Here is a 10,355-nt window from a genome sequence, read left to right as displayed (position 1 = left end):
ACAAAGAGAAATAAATGCCATCTGATATCACATGTATGTGGAAAATAAAAAATTAAACAAACTAGTGAATATAACAAAAAAGAAATGGACTCACAGATATAGAGAACAAACTAGTAGTTACCAGTGGGGAGAGGGAGATGGGAAGGAGCAATATAAAGGGTAAGGAATTAAGAGGTATAAACTATTAAGTATGAAATGAGTTATGAGGAAATATTGTGCAATACAGGGGATATTTTATTATAACTATATATGGAGTATAAGCTTCAAAATTATGAATGACTTATTGTACACCTATAACTTATATTGTACATCAACTATACTTTAGCAAAAAGTGAATTATAATAAAGAATCATACTAGAAGGATATTAATTCTATGGCTAAAACAAACAGAGAGCTAGAGAGGAATGATGAGAAACCAAGATTCCTAAATGAAAACTATGTGGGCACATTACAATTTTAAATATGGTGGTCAGGGCAGGCCTGGTTTGAAAAGTGAAATTTGACTAAAATTTGAGGAGGGAAAATACTGAGGAACAGCAGGGAGTCCGCTGGGGCTGAAACAGAAGGACTAACGGGAGATGTTCTAGAAAGTAAAAGCAGAGAAAGGCAGAAGGAGTTGGAGAGCAATGACACCAGGTATGAAGTGCTAGAATCGTTGTTAGCTTTTCTTGTGACTAAGACAGAGAGTGATGGAAGATTTTCAGTGGAAGAGTGTCCTTATCTTATGTAACTTTAAATGTTCACTTTGGCTGCTATTTTGGAGGAGAGTATAAGAAGAAAATTTCTAGAAGTAACACACATTACCCCTCAGATCATATACAGTCTTGAGGGCTGACTCAGGTCTTATGGTTTTACCCAGAGTTAAGGGAAGCCATTGAAGGGATTTTTAGCAGAGTATTGACCTGACCAGATTGTATTAAAAAGAGTTTTCATATAGTAGCACATTTAATCGTCTCACCTGTGTGTGTATGTGGAGGTGGGTAGGGTGCCATTATTCTTCATTTCCAGAGCTAAAGAATCTGAGGCACAACAATGTGATGGAACGGGCAATGGCCTCCCAGCTAGCAAAGTGTGGATCCAAGATTGGAATCCAGGCAAATTGCTTGTAGGATCCCTAGAGAAGGGAATGACTACCCACTCAAGTATTCTTGCCTGGAGGATTCCATGCACAGAGGAGCCTGGAGGGCTATAGTCCATGGAGTTGCAAATAGTTGGACATGACTGAGTGACTAACACTTTTCCCATCATTTTGAACATGTTGAATATGAAGGGCATGGGTCTCTGTGGAGATGTCCACCTCAGGAGGCCCTAACGGTTCTTTGCGAATTGGAACTGAAGCTTCGAGTGAGGTCACAGGCTTAGATTTAGGAGTCATCAATACACTGACAGTGATTAAATAATTTTAGCATGTGACAGTATCAAGATGGAAGGTATAAAAGAATATGAGAGAGTTTGAAGCCAGAGCCATGAGGGATGCCACAATTCAGTCTGCTGCTACTGCTAAGTCGCTTCAGTCGTGTCCGACTCTGTGCGACCCCATAGACGGCAGCCCACCAGGCTCCGCCGTCCCTGGGATTCTCCAGGCAAGAACACTGGAGTGGGCTGCCATTTCCTTCTCCAGTGCATGAAAGGGAAAAGTGAAAGTGAAGTCGCTCAGTCGTGTCAGACTCTTGGCGACCCCACGGACTGCAGCCCACCAGGTTCCTCCGTCCATGGGGTTTTCCAGGCAAGAGTACTGGAGTGAGGAGCCATTACCTCCTCCGAATTCAGTCTGAGGAGGGTAAAATATACCCACAACGCTGAGAGAGAAAATTGGTCAGAGTTAGTCAGGAAAACTGGAGATGATGGAGTCAGAATGTAAAGGAAGAGAACTTTGAACATTTTCCTAATCTTGAGTGCTTCTGAGAGGTAAGGTAAAATGAGAAAACTGCCCATTGGGTTTGACAACATGGAGTTTAGTAGTGGTCCTAGTAAGTTTCTTTTGATGGAATGGAGGGGATTGAAGCTCAGTTAAAAGATTTCTTTATAGTTCTAAAAAATTCTGTGACTTTTGAGTTTTGTCTGTCTGCCACCTGAAGAAACAAGGTATGATATCCAGGGTGCTAATTTAAACCACGGGACCAAAGTGACCTAAGTTTGGTTAACTTTTGAGTGGAAAATCCTATAATATTTTCAGATAAACAGAAATAATATTTTTTTCACTCTTCTGTCAACACTACCCATCTATATGCTGCCTGCCTTTACCTAGCAGATGCCAATGAACAGTGATCTTGGAGGGGATAATGAGAAAGACTGGAGGTGTGGGTGTCTAGGCCTCTGAAGGAGGATGATTTTGAAAGCTCTATTTTTCATACTTATGGAATAAATTCTTCAGATCATATCTGACCCTCAATCAATGAATGCACATTTATCAAACATGACACCAGAAGCTTATAGAGAAGGACTTCTTTCAAAACAGATGTATTCTTGAAAATACACATTTAATTAAACACCTTTCATTAAATTGTTTTTCTCGAAGCAGTTTCCACATTCAGGTTACTTTTAGTCACTTCTGAAGTAATTCTCAAATACACTTGTCAAACTAGTCAAAAATATAAAACAAAATATTGAATATGAAACAAACAAAACAAAAATATGGAACAAAATAATATTTATATTGAAATAAAATGATATTTTAATTGGTTATGATTTTCTGCCTATTTGGAGAAAAACACTCTAATACCCTTATTAGAATTATTTTGTACTTAATTGACTTTTTTTGGACAAATATCTGATCAAATAAAATTAATTTATATCTATACAGATTCCTTTCATAGACATAATTGGCTGTGACAGAAGATAAGAATAAGTATTATAGTTACACAAATGGCTTTCTTTGAAGAACTTCTTTACAAATGACTTATGTAATGATTTTCAAAATATACTGTATACACAAGTTTTTTTTTTTTTTTCCTGTGGGACCAGGTTTAATATACTAATGACTATCTTCAGAGGGATATGTGATAGTTTTGGCTAATATTTTTACTTGTGCTAGTTATTACAAGTTTAGCTTTTATTTTTATTTGTTTTCTTCTTTTCTGTTTGGGTTGTTCATTAAACTCATTTCTAAATCAATCAGGTGAAATTTGTGATTTCAGGAAAGACAAGGGCACGTATTCTGAGGTGTTAAGCTTCAAGAATTTCACAAATGTTAGTATTACTGTATTAATTTCCTAATATCAAATATAGCAGATGTTTAGACTGTTTGACAACAAACTTAGCTTCTCTTCTTTTGATTTTTCTTCTTTTTTTTTTTTTTAATTTGTATTGTAATTTTCCATCAGTATCTGGTCCATTATCTTTGGGAAACCAGAAACCTCCGAGTCTGGTTGGTTGCACATAGGAATCTTCCTCCATCCTCTTCAATGAACCTTTTCAGCATCAGTGACTACAATGACACTCTTACTCTTTGGGGACTTTTAAAAACAGGACAATCACGACATATTCCTTTTCATCTTTGCCTCCCATAATTTTCTTTGGCACAGGTCTTGTCAAAAATGCTTGATTTTTTTCTTCTCCAATTAGAATTCTTCAAAGGAGAGAAAATGAGAGTTGGAGCCCAGATTTCATATCAAATGCTTCTAGGACCACGGCTGCTCCCGCTTTTGAAGTCCCTTCTGCCTACCTCTTGATGCTGCAACCCACTTAATAACACCATTAGCCATTTCAGCTCCATTTTTCTGACAGGATTGGTGGAAAGCAAGGGAGAGCCTTTCATGTAAGACTTTGCTACTCTGCTGCTATGCCTTAAAGATAAGAATTACTTTGATTCATCTAGTCCTAGTATATGCATGTAGCTTAACCTCTTTGCTTAGTAAGCAGTAATGGCTATCACTGGGTTTTTCCTGATTCCCTGTTAATTAATGGACATTAGAACTCTATACAACTAATTTAAAAGAATTACTCAAAGAGGTCTCTTCAAAGCAATGTAGACATAAGATACAGATTAAGCTCTGAATATTGCAAATAACAAATTCTATTTCTAGTCAGCTAATGACAGAGATAAAAATGTCTTAAAATAACCTCCTCTCATAGTTAGAGAGGAGAATAGTGGAATATATTATATATTTATCTTAAAAATTAAAATAAGAAAAAATGTATCATAGAATCAACCCTTTCCGTTAGAGGAAGGCAATTTTAATGCTTATCATTTTTGTTGCATGTACCTTCTTCTTCAGAACAGAGTAATAGACAAGCTCCACTTCTTGGTGAAACAGAAGTGGGTGAACTGGCTGAATAATATATTTGCATCCATGGACTTGAATGTGAGAATTTGAGAAAGAACTATGTTTAAGTACATGGCTTTGGCATATACTGAACACTGACTTATTCTATGAAGGTATTAAATATTTTTACCCTTTGCAATCATCTGACTTTCACACTTGAATGTATCTTTTTCTTCTAGAGGAAATTAGCATGCTTCTGCATGGAATAAAAGTAAAGCACTTTTTAGTCATGTTAATTGAGTGTATCTTTCAGCAAACCTCTTTCTGCAGATTGCTGCTGGTAAAAATAAGATTTGTAAGTGTGCTTTTCAATCAGAGTTTGCACTTGTCCTTTGAGAGTTAAGTAATATTTGTATTTTGAGATGTGTGTTATTATTTGAATTGTTGTAGCTGGACCTTCGGAGCAAGGTCCTGGAGCAGTTGAAACTGAAAGAAAGAAATGAGTTGGGACTAGTATCCGATAACCTGTCTTCTGTTGATGTCCCAATCATGGTGCTATTTGACACCTTAGGCAACTTACTACCTTAGGCAATATTTCTCCTTGTGGTTGATAGGGTTTGCTCTGAAGATTGTGAGAAAACTCAGTGTTAATCTATTGGGACTTGATGCATTGATGATAGGTAGGTTTAAGGGAAAAAAATTCCTCCTGTTTCTGAAAATCAGGAATTAGGTGCTGTGTTCCAAGGTACCTGGAGTTCTCAAAGCTCTTCCAGTGGTGGTGGATAAGCTGCTCCTTGCTCATATCATATCTGGAACTGTTCTGATACTGCCAGCAGAACTTCTTTCTGTAGGTTTTCTCTTTTGGTGATCTTGTCTGACCATAAAGAAAAGTGTGTTGAACAGGGTTCTCCTACACCATTATCACTGCCTCCCCTCCCACCTGCATGTCAGATCAGTGGCGACAATGGAAAGGTGTAGAGAGCTCTGCTCAGTGGAGCAGGCATCTTGGGAGTCTCAGTGCTGGCTGCAGGGTGGCATGGCACAGAGCACCGGGCAGGGTTGGTTGCGTCCTGGGGAACCTAGACCTGACGGTGCTCTAGGAATCTCTCAAAAACTGCTGGGGAGCATTGGAGAAGAGCGTGATAAAATAGACACAATTACTGCCAGGTAAAAATTGCAGAGCAAAACTAATTCCCCAAGTCTCTCTGCTGGAATATCACTAAAATAAAATGACAAATATGAAAACTATTTGCCAGCAAGAACTAATTAGAGCCCTTAATTGGATCCCCTTTCCCAAGAAGTGGCACTAGAGAGATAAATGAGTCAACAAAATCCTTTATTATTTATTATTATGGTGTGTTAAGTCGCTTCAGTCATGTCCAACTCTTTGTGACCCTATGGACTGTAGCCCTCCAGGCTCCTCTGTTCAAGGGATTCTCCAGGCAAGAATACTGGATTAGGCTGCCATACCCTCCTCCAGGGAATCTTCCTGACGCAGAGATTGAACCCACATCTCCTGCAGCTCCTGCCTTGCAGGTAGAATCTTTGTCACTGAGCAACCTGGGAAGCCCTTATTATTATTAATACCACACAATTTGGAGGCAATCTAATTAATAATTAACAATTAATAGTAGGTAAAATAAGGAATAATTCTAGTTATTGTAAGATGTTGGTGAATACTGAAGGGATTTTTTGTATTTCCAGATCTGTGGTCAGTTAGGGAATTGATCTAAATTTTGCTAGAATTTCTCCATAAAACTGTAGCAGCCACACAAGGTGGAATGAACCTGGGAGAAGGCATGACATCATCTCTTAGATTTGGAGGTCAGCTAAACTTTGGTCTGTGGGCCTGTCATTTAACTTTGTGAGGAACATTTTGTTGAAATAAAGCTCTGGCCATTTATTTATGTGTAGTCCATGACTGCCTTCCTGGTATAACTGCAGAGCTGAATAGTTGCAACAGAGACTGTAGGTTCACAACATTAAAAATGTTTTCTCTTTGGTTCTTTGCAGATAACATTTGCCCAGTATTGTCTTAGACAAAATTAGGGTTTTGGGGCTTGCCAACAAAGAAATCATTCTCAGATAAGATGGAGAGTGACAAGGAGACTTTACCAACTGCATTATAAAATACACAGACAACCTAAATAAGGACAGTGACACTAAGTATAAACAAGATGAGGGGACACACCATATTGCCTATGTAAATAAGACACATACATTCAACACACATATATGTACACACACACACACACACACACACACACACACACACACAAATAAGGAAAGGACCATAAAAACTGTGGAATAAAACGTAACTGAAGGAAAAATAGAAATGGAGTCTCATAGTCAAAAACTACTAATGAGAGTATGAATTAAGTAAATCCTTCAGAGACAAGATGCTAAGCCAACCTAAAGTGATGGACATTTCAGAGTTATACAACAAAACACAAAAAAGCAGCTACCATCCTTACAGTGTTACTCAGTTCAGTTCAGTCGCTCAGTCGTGTCTGACTCTTTGTGACCCCATGAATCGCAGCACGCCAGGCCTCCCTGTCCATCACCAACTCCCGGAGTCCACCCAAACTCATGTCCATTGAGTCGGTGATGCCATCCAACCATCTCATCCTCTGTCATCCCCTTCTTTTCCTGCCCTCAATCTTTCCCAGAATCAAGGTCTTTTCAAGTGAGTCAGCTCTTCACATCAGGTGGCCAAACTATTGGAGTTTCAGCTTCAATATCAGTCCTTCCAATGAACACCCAGGACTGATCTCCTTTAGGATGGACTGGTTGGATCTCCTTGCAGTCCAAGGGACTCTCAAGAGTCTTCTCCAACACCACAGTTCAAAAGCATCAATTCTTCAGCACTCAGCTTTCTTTATAGTCCAACTCTCACATCCATACATGACCACTGGAAAAACCATAGCCTTGACTAGACCTTTGTTGACAAAGTAATGTCTCTGCTTTTTAATTTGCTGTCTAGGTTGGTCGTAACTTTCCTTCCAAGGAGTAAGTGCAGATGCAATCACCATCTGCAGTGATTTTGGAGCCCCCCCCAAAAATAAAGTCAACCACTGTTTCCACTGTTTCCCCATCTATTTCCCATGAAGTGATGGGACCAGATGCCATGATCTTAGTTTTCTGAATGTTGAGCTTTAAGTCAACTTTTTCACTCTCCTCTTTCACTTTCATCAAGAGGCTCTTTACAATGTTATTAAATAAGTTCAAAAAAGCCAGGGACAAAATGGATATGGCTAAAAATCAAATTGTTGACATGAACAAAAAGCATGAGATTATTATAAATGAAGAAAATTAAGGGGTTTTAAGAAATAAAGAAAAGTGGACAAATATGTAAAATACACGAAGATATTCTGATGATATGAGTATTTACTATTCTTAAAGCAGAGAATAAAATGCAGGGTACAGAAAAAAAAAATTGATATAAAGGAAGAAATAACATTGCCAGCTGAATGAGTAGGCCACCTTCAAGGAAAACTTGAAACAGAGCCAAAGGTGTCTTATTTAAATTATCAAACTTCTAGAATAAATCAGAAAAAATAAACCATTTGAAGTCATTTATGATATGGAAAAATTTGAGTTACTCTCAAAATTTCCCACAGCAACGTTTGAGGCCAGAAAGCAATGGGATGCTGAAGCAAAGAGATGCTGAAGAGATTAAGGATACCTCAATCAGTGTGGTCCCTAACAAGCTGTCCTTCATCAAAGAAGGTGTCAGATAAACAACCTAAATGAATCATGAAAGACTGTACAAAGACACACATAAGAAACTTAATGAAATTCAGAAGAAGAATGAAGAAGCCCTAGCAGAACGCTGAGTGAAGCGTTAGAGACAGTGGACGGCAGGGCGATGTCTGCAGGCACCGAGGGAAGGAGGTGAGCGGATGCCCATTCCGCACACTGGCCGTGCTGGAGCCGACAGGCATCCCAGCTTCTCAGACACGCAAGAATTCCACAACTCCCCTTTCCAGGTCAAAACAAAAAACAAACAAATACTTAAGAATTAACGAAAGAGAAAAATAAGAGCAATAACAACATTTAGCCAGTCAAGAATGAACAGAGAAGTAACTAAATATAAAAAAACCTAAAAATAGATTAGCCATAATAAAAATAACCAGTGATAGCATTTGTGGCAATCATTAAACAATAACTCGGGGTTGTAGAAAAAAATATATAAACATCATCAACTTGGAAAGGGTGAAAATAGATGTTGAAATGAGAATTAGTTGTGGGATGCTAATTTTAAAATTTTCATGGTTTGGGGTCAATAGACATTTTGTTTCAGAGAAACAGTATATCTATTTCTATAATCTTTAATATCTAGCTAAGGGTTCTTGAGGTGATAAACACGTTTATCTGAAGTTGAGTGAATTAATAAGTTTTATCACAATTTCCATTTATGAACTTCAAATACTCTCAGACTTAAAAATTGCACAAATGCAATTTATGACAGTTTTGATATTCATCCATCTATACACACTGATCCATTTCCCACCCATTTAGTCCCCCTTTCCTTCTTTCTCTTTATTGATTTATTCTTTTAATGTTTTTTCTATTTAGATGTTTACACAAGCATTTTAATGAGTGGAGTGACATATACTAATGTCAACAATAGCTATTTCTATGTAGGAAAATTTAAAAAAAAATTGTTTCCTTTATTTTCTTGTTATATGTGTCTTTATTGCTCTGTTAAAATAATGAGTGTTATTATTCAAACAAAAATATGAATTAACTTATTATTCACAGCCGTAAAGGCATTTGAATTATATATCTGAAAATTCTGCAAGATATATCAGGATCATTTTTACAAACAGAATTCTGAAACAGGAAGCAAAGTAACTTTGAAACAAAATATAGTAGTCTTATTTGACTTAGGTAAAATTATAAAATTGACAAAGCCCACCCCTTCCATATGCATCTTTCTTATGTTATGACTCTGAGCCCAGGAAAGGTGGATTTTTTTTTTCCAAGTCTAGTATAATCTGTGAGAATCCCACCTGGGCACTACCCTTTGTGGTTTCCCACGTTTCCCTGATCAAAAACGTATTTTTCTTGGTCTGGCCTATGTTCATATTCTAAGATATTTTTGCCAAGGCGTTACTGTCTAACTTACTGCCTAATATTTTACAATTTCTAGAAAACACTTGTGTTACAACCCCATTCAAAAGAGTAATAACTACACAGAAAAGGAGGGGAATTGTCATGGACGTGAATATGCTGAAGGTCTCCTCAAATTCCACACCTTTCATGCCAACACTAAAGGAAGAATGTGGACTACTATGATCTCATTTTTCCATGAGACCTAAACAGTCCTTGAATCACATGTTATTTACTTAGAAAGTCAATGAGTAAAGGTCAAACTGCAAGCAGCTTACAAAATATCCAATGACTTAGAAACTCTAAAGAAACTGAGAATTATTAATAAAGTCCAGTGTTTTAGGCTTGGCAAAATATGATTGAGTTTTCTGATTAACCACAGCCCTAGAAATTAGATTCATATCTATTCTCTCTTGAATATTGCCACATTTCTTAATGATAATCCAAACAGATAATCATAAGTACCGCAAGGATAATGCGATCCTGAAAAGGCTGAAGGCTAGGACAATGAGGAGAACACAGTTTGGGTCCCAGCTGTGTTTACTTTCAAAAGACCATGTGTTTCTTGTTAGACCATCTTCTCGCTCCTTCGCCTTCTTCCCTCCCCTCCACAGTTCAAAACAGGAGCCAATTAGGGGTCCCAGAGTGAGTTCTTTCGCTCCCCTCACCTTTACCCTAATCTTGCTTGCATGCCCTCAGCAAAGTCAGACAACTGTGACAACAAGCTTGAGGCTTTTTTTGTTTGTTTGTTTTTAATTGACCCACCAGCAGAGGCTTAAAACCACCCTACAGCAGTTATATGTATGCAGAGGTTAAGTTTAAAAATACGATCCAGGGAAAGAGACTTGAATCTATCTCATCAGAGATTTGAAAGTCATTGCCAGGTAGGTTTTAAACCCGATCACAATAAAATTGCAGATCGAGAAGCCAGCACTGGCTGTAGCCCTCTTCAACCCTGCACCTGTGAATCTCCAGGCTGAAGAGGTGTAGACCACGCGGATCCCTGTGACCTGAGACAGCCCTTCCCCACCGCTG

General features: G+C 37.9%; 1 long non-coding RNA gene across 1 annotated transcript; it reads left to right on the top strand.

Moving 5' to 3' along the window:
• Positions 1-598: 598 nt before the first annotated feature.
• On the top strand, positions 599-7,641 carry LOC145528568 (uncharacterized). Its single transcript, XR_014070515.1, has 2 exons — positions 599-636; positions 3,565-7,641. It is a non-coding gene; the product is annotated as an uncharacterized LOC145528568 (long non-coding RNA).
• The last annotated feature ends 2,714 nt before the right edge of the window (positions 7,642-10,355 follow it).

Source organism: Giraffa tippelskirchi, chromosome 12 (assembly GCF_054371585.1).
Source record: "Giraffa tippelskirchi isolate mGirTip1 chromosome 12, T2T-mGirTip1v1.2.pri, whole genome shotgun sequence".
In the NCBI taxonomy this organism is placed as follows: Eukaryota; Metazoa; Chordata; class Mammalia; order Artiodactyla; family Giraffidae; genus Giraffa; species Giraffa tippelskirchi.
This window is presented reverse-complemented; position numbering and strand designations above follow the sequence as displayed.